The sequence below is a fragment of the Equus asinus genome, chromosome 16 (assembly GCF_041296235.1).
Source record: "Equus asinus isolate D_3611 breed Donkey chromosome 16, EquAss-T2T_v2, whole genome shotgun sequence".
NCBI classification, from domain to species: Eukaryota; Metazoa; Chordata; class Mammalia; order Perissodactyla; family Equidae; genus Equus; species Equus asinus.
In genome coordinates, this window is record NC_091805.1 from 20,885,414 (window position 1) to 20,895,742 (window position 10,329).

The window sequence follows — 10,329 nt, forward strand, 5'->3', positions numbered from 1 at the left end:
GGTCTTAAGAATTCCTGCCCAGTGGGGCTGCATCATTTTTATGCACCTGTGGCAGCTACATGTCTCCCATTCTTCTGAGTGGGAGTTGTTTGTTTTGTGTGTGTGTGTGTGCACTTTTCTCATTTCCACTCCTCCATTGTATAATGGATGTTTGTTGATCAAAGAAAGAAATGAACACTTTAGCATGGGTATTTAAAACGGAGTTTAGAGAAGGGAAGGCCAGACCTGTGGAGTTCTTGTAAACTAAACCCTTTCAGGGAAAGCATGCAGGCTGTGATATGTAGGAGTGGCAGGATCATGAGGGGAAAGGAGCAGAAGCTTTGGCATCAGCTGGACCTGAGTCAGATGTAAGCTCATCACTTTCAGCAATGGCTCTCACCTGGCACAGTGCTGATCCAGCCTTTTACTTCCTCTCTAAAAATGGCATAATAACTACACCAACCATAAAGGATCGTTGAAAAGATTAAATAAAAGCAAAGTTTATAAAGTGCTTAGCAAGATGCTTAGCATATAGGAAGTACTCAGTAAATGGTAGATAATACTTCCCAAGAAACTTAGATAACTCAAAATTTCTAAAAAATTCAATGGAACATACAATCGGCATTCTGGGAGTTTAACTGTTCATGATCTGACACTTCAGTTTAACAAGGAGCAATGACAAAGTCATCCTACACCTATAGTAAAAATTTCCCCTGCCTGAGTATGGGCACAGTGCCACAGTGATTATTCTTATGCCTCTGCCACTTCCTTCTTCTGCTGCCTGAAACTGAGCAGGGAGGCAGGAGTGGAGGAGGGGGTGATGAGGAGAGGAGAGACAACAGGGTGTGGCAGAAGAACACAGGATTCAGGTTCTGGGTTCAAATAGTAGCAGATAACGTCTCTGTGCCTTGACTTCCTCATCTATAAAATGGGGATAAGAATAGCACCTGTCTAGGCTGTGGGGAGATTTAAATAAAGTACTTAGAAGAGCCTCTGAGACATCGTGTTCATTTCATTACCGTTATCATCAGTGGAGCCTGAGGAAAGTTACTTCACCTCTTTGAATCTCCAGTTCCTCTGTTGTAGAAGGGAGGTGAGCTCTAACTTGTTGGGTCATTGGGTTATTGGGACAAAGTGAATGAAGTAGCCAGTGTAACGCTACTTCCAAGTCCAGAGGAGTCAGACAAGTCCAGAAATCAAGGGGTGAGCCTGTTCCTAATAGGTGGGGGGGAAGGTCCCAAAACAGATTACTGGGCAGGGGAGACCAAAGGGGGAAACGCCTCCCTCAGACCAGGTGGGTCACCAGCATAAGAAACCTAAAGCCAAGTCCTTCTCTCCTCTCCCACCCTGTCCAGCGTCACTAGCTAGTGTTTTTTACTACCACTGAGAACAGGTAGTCCCAGATGAATATATATAGAAAGAATTTAGCCAGCTGGGTTGAAAATCTGACATTTAGGCTTCCAACTACATTACCATGCTTCCTCTAGGCCACTCTATCCGGATCTTAGAGCAATCCATCAAAATACATTCAGTGATACAGCACCGAACAGTTTTCAAAGTGAGTTCACATCTCTTTTCCCACTTTATCCCATGGTGAGATGGGCAATGTAGCATTCTCCACTTTGCAGAGATGAAAACTAAAACTGGGAGAGGCTGCTGCACTCTGCCCAGCTCCATCCTTCTGGCCCAGGGCTCTTCTCATCACACTGACCATTACAGCCTTTTCTCAGTAGTTAATTCTACGCCCCGTGAGAAATGAAATATGCAGATTTGTTCTGCATAATGACATTAAATGCCTTTTGCAAACATTTACTGATTCCAGAAGAAATATAATATGATTGTGGTAAATGTCAACAAAAATTTGTAAGTGAATTTCTACTTGGAATTTTTGATAAGAGTTCATGGGGAAGAGTCCATATAATCAAATGAAAATGACAGAATTAAACTCTAAATACATCATATAAAACAGCAATGATTAGTCAGTTTGCCTGTTCAGAGAAATCTCAGAAGAGAAAGCACCTTGGTTTACTTCTAACATATTGAACAATGTAACTTAAGAAACACCTTCTCCTAAAGCATTTTGCTTTCCCCACCAACAAAATAGAGTCCACTGGTTGAACTAGGCCACAGACTTCAATTATCTGACTGTAAGAAATTAGACTGGGGGGCCGGCCCGGTGGCGCAGCGGTTAGCTTGCACATTCTGCTTCTTGGTGGCCTGGGGTTCACCAGTTCGGATCCTGGGTGAGGACATGTCACCGCCTGGCAAAAGCCATGCTGTGATAGGTGTCCCACATATAAAGTAGAGGAAGATGGGCATGAATATTAGCTCAGGGCCAGTCTTCCTCAGCAAAAAGAGGAGGATTGGCAATAGTTAGCTCAGGGCTAATCTTCCTCAAAAAAAAAAAAAAAAAGAAAGAAAGAAAGAAATTAGACTGGAAATTAACTGAGAAAGACTAGTAATGACCTAGTAGCAATCCATGGAAATCTAACCTTGTTGACATTCCTTTTCCTTCCCCTCTGTTGGATGTTAATGGAATTTGCATACATGTAATGGGCAAGTTTCATTGGTCCTGTTACAGTGGATCTACCCAACCACTGATTCCTCTCATCCCTGTCCAGATAAAATTTCCTCACTGTTCACTACATCCAAGAGAAAGACAGAGATGTACAAAAACATGTACAAAGATATAAAATGCCCTCAGGAAGCTCATAATCTATAGTAGTGGGTGCTCAGCCAGAGCTAATCCTCCACTCCCCCCAGGGACATCTGGCAATATCTGGAGACATTTGTGATAGACATGACTGGGGGGTGCTCCTGCCATCTAGTGGGTGGAGGCCAGGGATGCCACTACGTATGGAACAATGCACAGGATAGCTTCCACAACAAAGAATTATCCAGCCAAAAACGTCATTAGTTCCAAGGATGAGAAACTCTGATCTAAAGGGTGAGATGAGACACAGAAGTATAATGCAGGGTTGAGTATAGCATGAGCTGCAATAGAGACAAAAGTGAAGTGCTATCAGATTGACATTTAAACAGGTGAATAAAACTCAGTGTTGGCATGGGTATAAGGAAAATGGCACCCTTATAACAAGTTGGTGAGAATGTAAATCGATACAACTTTTTGGGAGAGCAATTTGGCAATATGTCTCAAAAGGCTTAAAAAATGTCTATACTATTTCTATGTTTGCTTTCTTTCCATTCCCATCTTCTTCTATCTTCCTTTGCCTTCTCTCTTCTTCCCTTCCCAGAACTGAGGGGTCAGTGTGTGGCTGAGAACGCAATATGATGAGAGAGGCATGGGCCATGGTTGGGGAGCCACACAGAGCAGTGAGCTGGAGGGACTGGAGGCTGATAATGAAGCTGCAGACACACACAGATGAGCAGGCCTGGCAGTCAAGAGGTGATGGGAAGAGAGGGGGGCACAGAGGAAGCAGGATGGCCTTTGTGGTTGGGAGATGTGCTACTTAGAGCAAATAAGTACTAAGACAAAGGGAGTCAAGTTTCTAACTTCCAGAGAAGATATGTACAAAGATACAAAGGGGGAAGAATAGAAAGATCTCTGAGTATGGGAGGTATTAGTGTGAACTCATGATTTTATAATACATAGCCTAATGTAGAAAAATTTGTAAATGCGTATGTGTATATACATATATTTCCTAGCTCTGCCCTCTGAGAGATCTAAAGCAATGACATCCCAGTAACATGGGCACATCAACCTTCCATATCTTAGTTTCTAAGTACTATTCTCTACCAAAAGGGAGGACTAACTAGATCAGGGAAAGTACAGGATGAGCCTGGAATATCTCACGGTGCCAGGAAATTTTAAAATGCTCAGTGAATGACAGGGATGTCAAAAGGACACAGGAGCCAGCTCAAAGGGACTCCTACTAGCCAAACTGAGGACAGTTTTAACATCAAAATAGGTGATAGTAACAGATTTCAATGTATTAAGTACAAAACGAATCCAAGAAAACTTCCTAATACCAATGAATAAATATACGAGGTAGAAAGAAAGTTCTTCCTTATAGTAGAATGTCAATGAATAAATGTAAGAGTGATGGAAATAAAAAATCACCATTTGGCAATCTTCCTAGAGGTGGCTGATTCAGGCAGAAGTCATCAATGAGTGGTAAGGCTGTAGGTGAGGTTTAATGAGGAACAGGCTATTTGTGTAACCTCAGAATACCTTCCCACAAACACCAATAAATTTCGAAGGGGCAACCGGTGAACTTATGGTAAGGAGATCTGGCAAACACCAACATAGCCAGGTGATCAAGGCTACCATTCCAGATATTCCAGTGGTGGGACAGGTTGACATCGTGTACTTTCTAAGTGATATGATGAGAAGTTCTGCCAAGAACACATGACCTGAGTCTGGTTCTGAAGAAATACCTGCTAGACCCTGGTTGAGAGTCATCCTACAGAATGTAAGACCTGTACAACTGCAAAGACTTTAGGAACAGGGAAAGTCTGAGGAACAATTCCAGAAGGGACATGACACGTAAATTAACATGGATCCTAGATCAGACAGGAAAAAGAGACATATGGGGGACAATGGATGCAATATGAAAGGGTTCTGTCGATTGGATAGTAAGGTAGTACCAATGTGAACTGCCTGATTTGGTGGTGTAATGATTCATTTTATGTGTCAATTTGACTGGGTTAAGGGATGCCCAGATAGCTGGTAAAACATTATTTGGGCATGTCCATGAGGGTGTTTCCAGAAAAGATTCACATTTGAATCACAGACTGAGTAGAGAGGATCACCCTCACTAAGGCAGGTGGGCATCATCCAACCCGTGGAGGGCCCGAATAGAACAAAAAGGTGGAGGAAGGGCAACTCTGCCCTGTTGCTTGAGCTGGAACATCCATCTTTTCCTGCCCTCGGACATCAGTGTTCCTGGTTCTCATGCCTTCAGACTCGGACTGAATCACACCACCCTGGCTTTCCTGGGTCTCCAGCTTGGGGATGGCAGATGGGAGGACTCCTCAGCCTCCATGATCCCATGAGCCAGCTCCTATAATAAATCTCCTCTTATATATATCTCTACATATATCCCTTTGGAGAACCCTGACTAACCCAAATGCTGTGGGACATAAAAAACGATTATACTTATTTTCTCTCTGCCAGTCCCAAGTGACAGTTTAGTCCAGGAAAAGGGCCCTCATTCAAAGGACTAACCTATTAAAATCAAGCAGGGCAGGAGGCAAATGATTCAGTGATGTTCTATACCTGATCCCCTGCTTTGGTCTTCAGTAACTAGTTACTCTCAAGGGCTCTGAGCCTCAACTTTGGATTTCTAGCTCTCCTTGGGGAGCGAATGCCTCTGACTCCACTGCCCACCTTTACCTTACATGGTCTGAGTCCATCTGGGGGCAGCTCTAGAATTTCTGTAGAGGAGGAACTTTGGGGCAGCCTGGCTGAAAGGGGGGATCAGGGGGCTTGCCTTAAGGCTGCATTTACAAAGCAAGCACACTGCTTTTATTTGGAGTGCTTGTTTGCTTGGAGGGCCTCTGGGAAAACTGGTGGAGCTTACGGAGGAGCTAAAGTCCCCTCCAACCCATCCCTGCCACCTGCCAACCATCCCTTGATGACACCGCTGAATCTGCACATGGCTGAGTCAAGGCCAGGGCTAGTAGAACCTCCAGCCCAATGTCCCAGGACCTAGGACTAGCTGAAGAGTAATTAGCGGGGCGGACTGCTATACTTAGGAAGGGGTGAGGCAGGCTGTACTGGCCTGGGCAGGTTGTTTTCCAGCATGACACCCAGTCTGGCTTAGCCTAAGGTGTACGAGTGATTCACATCTGAGGAAGGGAGGCAAGGTCTCTGGGAGCAGGGAGGTGGCAGGGGTCACAGACAAAGGAGGAGTTCAAAGCAGTAAGCAGACAGGACAGGAGGCTAGGGGTCAGGTTCTGCCTGACCAGGCCTGGCCAGGCCAGGAGAGGAAGAAGGAAGACGAATAAGGAGGAGGACATCAGCCCAGCGAGTGAAGAGGGGGTGAGTACAACCTAGGAAGTCAGAACCTTCCTCTCACTGGGTACTACCCTCCTGGCTCAGCAGGCAGGTCAAGCAGAGAGCAACACACATCTTTCAGATGGAATTAAATAATTAGGTTCATTCCTTGAGTCAGTTTAGTGCTGTGCAGAGTGAACCTCAGAGACTCAAGTTAGCAAGAAGGCACAGGGCAGTGAGGATGGCCCAGGGCACCCCAATTCAATGTCTGATGAAGGCCATGACCACTCCTCTCTGACTCATTGGCTGATTAGCCAGCTCTTTGTTCTTGTCCACTAACTGAGATGAGCAGACAATACAGGTAATTCTAAGAGGGAAGTGAAGCTTCTTCGGAATTTTGCCCTGTGCCTTCGATCATGCAGTGTTAGGTTATCTCAGTCCTGAAATTTATCTTCCTCTCATACACACATGGAGCAGTTTCTCAACCTTTGGCAGGATTTCCTCCTCGAAGTCTCCTTCGACATCAGAGGGCAGGAGAGAGGGGCATGGAGGGACTGCAGCAACGTCCACTTAGAATATCCAACACCCATAGAGAGATTCTCCCACCTCCATACAGCCTGCCTGGGGTGGCCCACATCTGGAGGCCCTGCCTCTTGAATTCCAAAGTTTACGTGGCCCTCATGGAGTGCAGAGCTCTTTCACATCATGACTTAAAGGGCCCCAACAACAGTGCATGCAGGCAGGTAATAAAGGAATTATTATCCCCATTGCATAAATGAGAAAACTGATTCAAGGATGCTAAGTGACTTATTCAAAGTCACAAGAGCTCATGAAAGTAGGGCTGGAATTAGAACCCAGACCCCACTGTCTCCTACCCAGGACTGTAAAAGCACAAACTCTCCGACAAACTTTGCAGACAGCTCCCCACCTCTCACCTCCACCTCCCCCATCCATGGCTGGACTAAGTTCTGGGGGACTCCTCCACATACATACAGAACCCAGGACAAGGGACAGAGGATCAGCAAGGCTGGAGAGGAGGTAGTTCAGGACCTGCAGGAGGATGATGGAGGGAAGAGCAAAAGGACCACAGTGAGGGAAGAGGAAAGCAAGTAAGGAAAGCGTGTGGGACGTCGCTAAGTCACCTACGGCTTGGGAAGCCATCTTTGCACTCTTGCTGGAACAGTGTACAGGTATACCTCGTTTGATTGCACTTTGTTTGATTGCGCTTCACAGATATTGTATTTTTACAAGTCCCTCCCCCAGCAAAAAAGAATACAACTTGCTGAGGGCTCAGATGATGATTAGCATTTTTTAGCAATAAAGTATTTTTTAAATTAAGGTATGTACATTTTTAAAGACATAACGCTATTGTGAACTTAGACTGTAGTGTAAACACAACTTTTATATGTACTGGGAAACCGAGAAATTCTTGTGACTTGCTTGACTGCAATATTTGCTTTATTGCAGTGGTCTAGAATGGAACCCACACTGTCTCTGAGGTATGTCTGTACACTTGCACCCATGTTTACAGAAATGTCAATAGTTTAATGTTTATCTAGGAGGAAAGAGGGCAACCAGCATTTAAGGAGTACTTCCTGTATATCAGAGACCCTGCTAAGTGCTTTTCTCCTTTAATCTTGGGAGGTGGATATAATCTTCATTTTTACAGACGAGGAAATAAAGGGTTAGAGAGGTGGAGCAAGTACCCGAGGTCACAAAGCCTGGCCTGGAACAAAGGCTGGTCTGATTGCAAAGCTCTGCTCTTCTCCTTATGCCACATTAGTAATGCCTTGAGCCTGGGCTTTGCCATTGAGAAGCTTGCAATCAGACTTAACCACTCTGTTAGGTATAATCACAGACCATAAAGCATTCTGAACTAATGTATACTCCAAGGAGAATGGCTAATGGGTAATCTGAGTTATAGCAATTCCCATCCGAGTTACAGTGATTCTCCTTGCCCCAGCCCACAGAAATAAGAGGTTGGGCTGAAGTTATGGTGGCTTTCTGCTCCTCAGGAGGAAGCTGGAAAACTTGCAGGAGAAGCAGCCAGCCCGAGGCACGTGTGCAGGACTTCGAGAGTGTGGGCCTTGGTTGCTGCCTAGCTCCAATCTTGTGTGTGCATTTGTTCCTCTGCATGCATGTGTTTTGGAACAATGAGAGAATTAACATGTTGCAGACTCTCAAATAGGTTCTGATGAACATCCATGAGAAATGATCACATATTTTAACATTTTCCTTTCAGTCCTCATTCACAGAAACATGCAGATCTGCCCTATCAAACCTCTTGTTAAACAGCCAGGTACCTAAAACAGACCTAATATAAAGAGGCTTGTAGTTGACTTATGCACTTGCCAGATTCATAAAAGAGGATGTGTCATTTGTAGTTAAAGCTACAAAGTTTTGAATGCTAAAGAAGAAAAGAAAAATGTGCCAAAATGATCTATTTTTCTAGTTATATGGTAGTGACAATCAATCTATGTCCCAATGGTTAGCTGTCCAGATCCCTACACGATACTAGGTCCATCCCTACCTGACACAAGCACAACTCCGGAAGCTTATCTCAAGTACATAAGCCCCATGGCAGGGTTTGCTTGCTAGTCTTTTTAGAACGGCCCAGTTTGTTTAGACAAACATGGTGTTAACAGAGCCAAGGTTGGGTGTTTCTAACTGTATCACTTCTGGGCAAAAAAGAGGAAAATTCTACTCACTGGACTCGACCACACAAAACTGGATCGAATATCTCCTGAGAAGCAGAGTTAGCAACTATTGATGGATAGTTCACTGGAAAACCCAACAAGTCTCCTGAGTAATACCACAGTTCGTGCGTTAGCTGGACACTGTGCAGTGCACGGAATAACCCACTTATAAAGAAGGGACCCTCTGTGTGTGCCTGACATCTACTTCATTCTCGGACTTATAAAAAACAAGTAGGAACCGTGAAGAGCTAAGCTGCCCTAAATTCTAAAGTAACATTCCAAGACCAGGTAACACTCTAGGCGGCAAAGTAGTGAGAAGGCAGAAATGTGTTGCAATAGACAATAACGAATTAAGGAGGAAACATTTCGTGGAAATTATTCAGTTAAAAACTGACCTACAAATGCTTTTGAGGGCCGTTTTAATGATTACCTTAATAAGACTAAATTGTTTCCAATATTCACAGTTACTCCTCAAATTACATGCTTGAGAAACTTCTAAGCAATTCTGAGTAGTTGCAACTTGCTGAGGGAAAGCAATAAAGTAACAGTGCTATAGAACAAAGCACTTCTGTCTGCCTGTGGCGAGGGGACCGCGGACCTTCACTTACAAGGCACAACCCCCAACCGCGTTACAGTTAGTTAATAAGCATTTTCCGAATCTTTAGATGCCTTGCATATTTCGAGCTGTTCTCTCACTGACACACCATCGTACCGGGCGTAACTGAAGGCTGAAAAATGTTCTATCCCTAGGCTCCATGGAGAACGTCAGCTCACCATCGATGGCTGTAAGACCGAGTTTGGCAAAAAAGCACCTGTGCAAAAGCGGAGCCGAGCCCGCCCCGTGCTCTCCTTGCCTCCGCGCCCAGCCCACCTGCCCACAGCAGCGGCGGACGCAACGCGGGTTTTGCAGCTCGATTGCTCTTTACGCTAGAAAAAAGTGGGAAAGGGCAAGATGGGCCACACAACCGCCTGGAGAGTCCTGTCCCAGGTGTTTGGAGTGGGTTTGGGGCCCGGGCTGGAAGCCGGGCAACCCCGAAAGGCTGGGCCCGCGGAGGTGCGCCCCGGCCGGCCGCGGCCCCAGAACCCTCCCCGCGCCCGGCGCCCCACTCACCGCTCACGCTCGCCCGCGCCGCCGAGCCCAGAAGCCGGGGCCCCGGCGGCTGCCGCATGCCCTCGGGGCCGAGCGCGACGGGGCGGCCGGGGGCCGGGCTCCTGCCGGGCGCGGAGCAGCGCAGGACGCGGCGGGCAGGCGGACCGGCAGGCGGCGGCGCGCCTCCCCTCCAGCGACCGCTGCGACGCGCCCGGAGCCGAGGAAAGTTCGGAGGCGCGAGGGCGGGCGCTGAGGGGCGGAGGGGCCGCGTCCCCGCTCTGCCCCGCCCTGCCCTGCCCTCCCCTCCCCCGGGCGTCCGACCGGTCCCACGGAGAGCGCCCCCCACCGGCGAGGCACGATCGGTGAGCAGGGCTCTTCTGTAGATGCTCTCCTGTCCCGAGTGGTCCCCAGGAGCGTGGCCGGCCTGGAAGAGGAGAGGGCCCCCAACTGAAGGACCGCTGGCCCCCACAGGCTTTACAGAGCCGTCCCTCGGGGCCCCGTATTAAAGCGCTGTCCCTCTGTCTTTCTCTCCCCACTCTGCGGGAGAGATTCGTTTGAAGCGGCTGCGGGGAAGCACAGCCCACAGCCACCCGCGCCGTCCCGTG

At 46.9% G+C, this 10,329-nt stretch overlaps 1 protein-coding gene across 1 annotated transcript in view; it reads right to left on the reverse strand.

Moving 5' to 3' along the window:
- The window catches only part of LPAR3 (lysophosphatidic acid receptor 3), a 72,682-nt gene extending 62,717 nt beyond the window's left edge, over positions 1-9,965 (reverse strand). Inside the window, exon 1 of the mRNA XM_014830128.3 lies at positions 9,746-9,965. The gene's annotated coding sequence lies outside the window, so the exon portion shown is untranslated. The remainder of the gene's footprint in view (positions 1-9,745) is intronic.
- Positions 9,966-10,329: the final 364 nt, after the last annotated feature.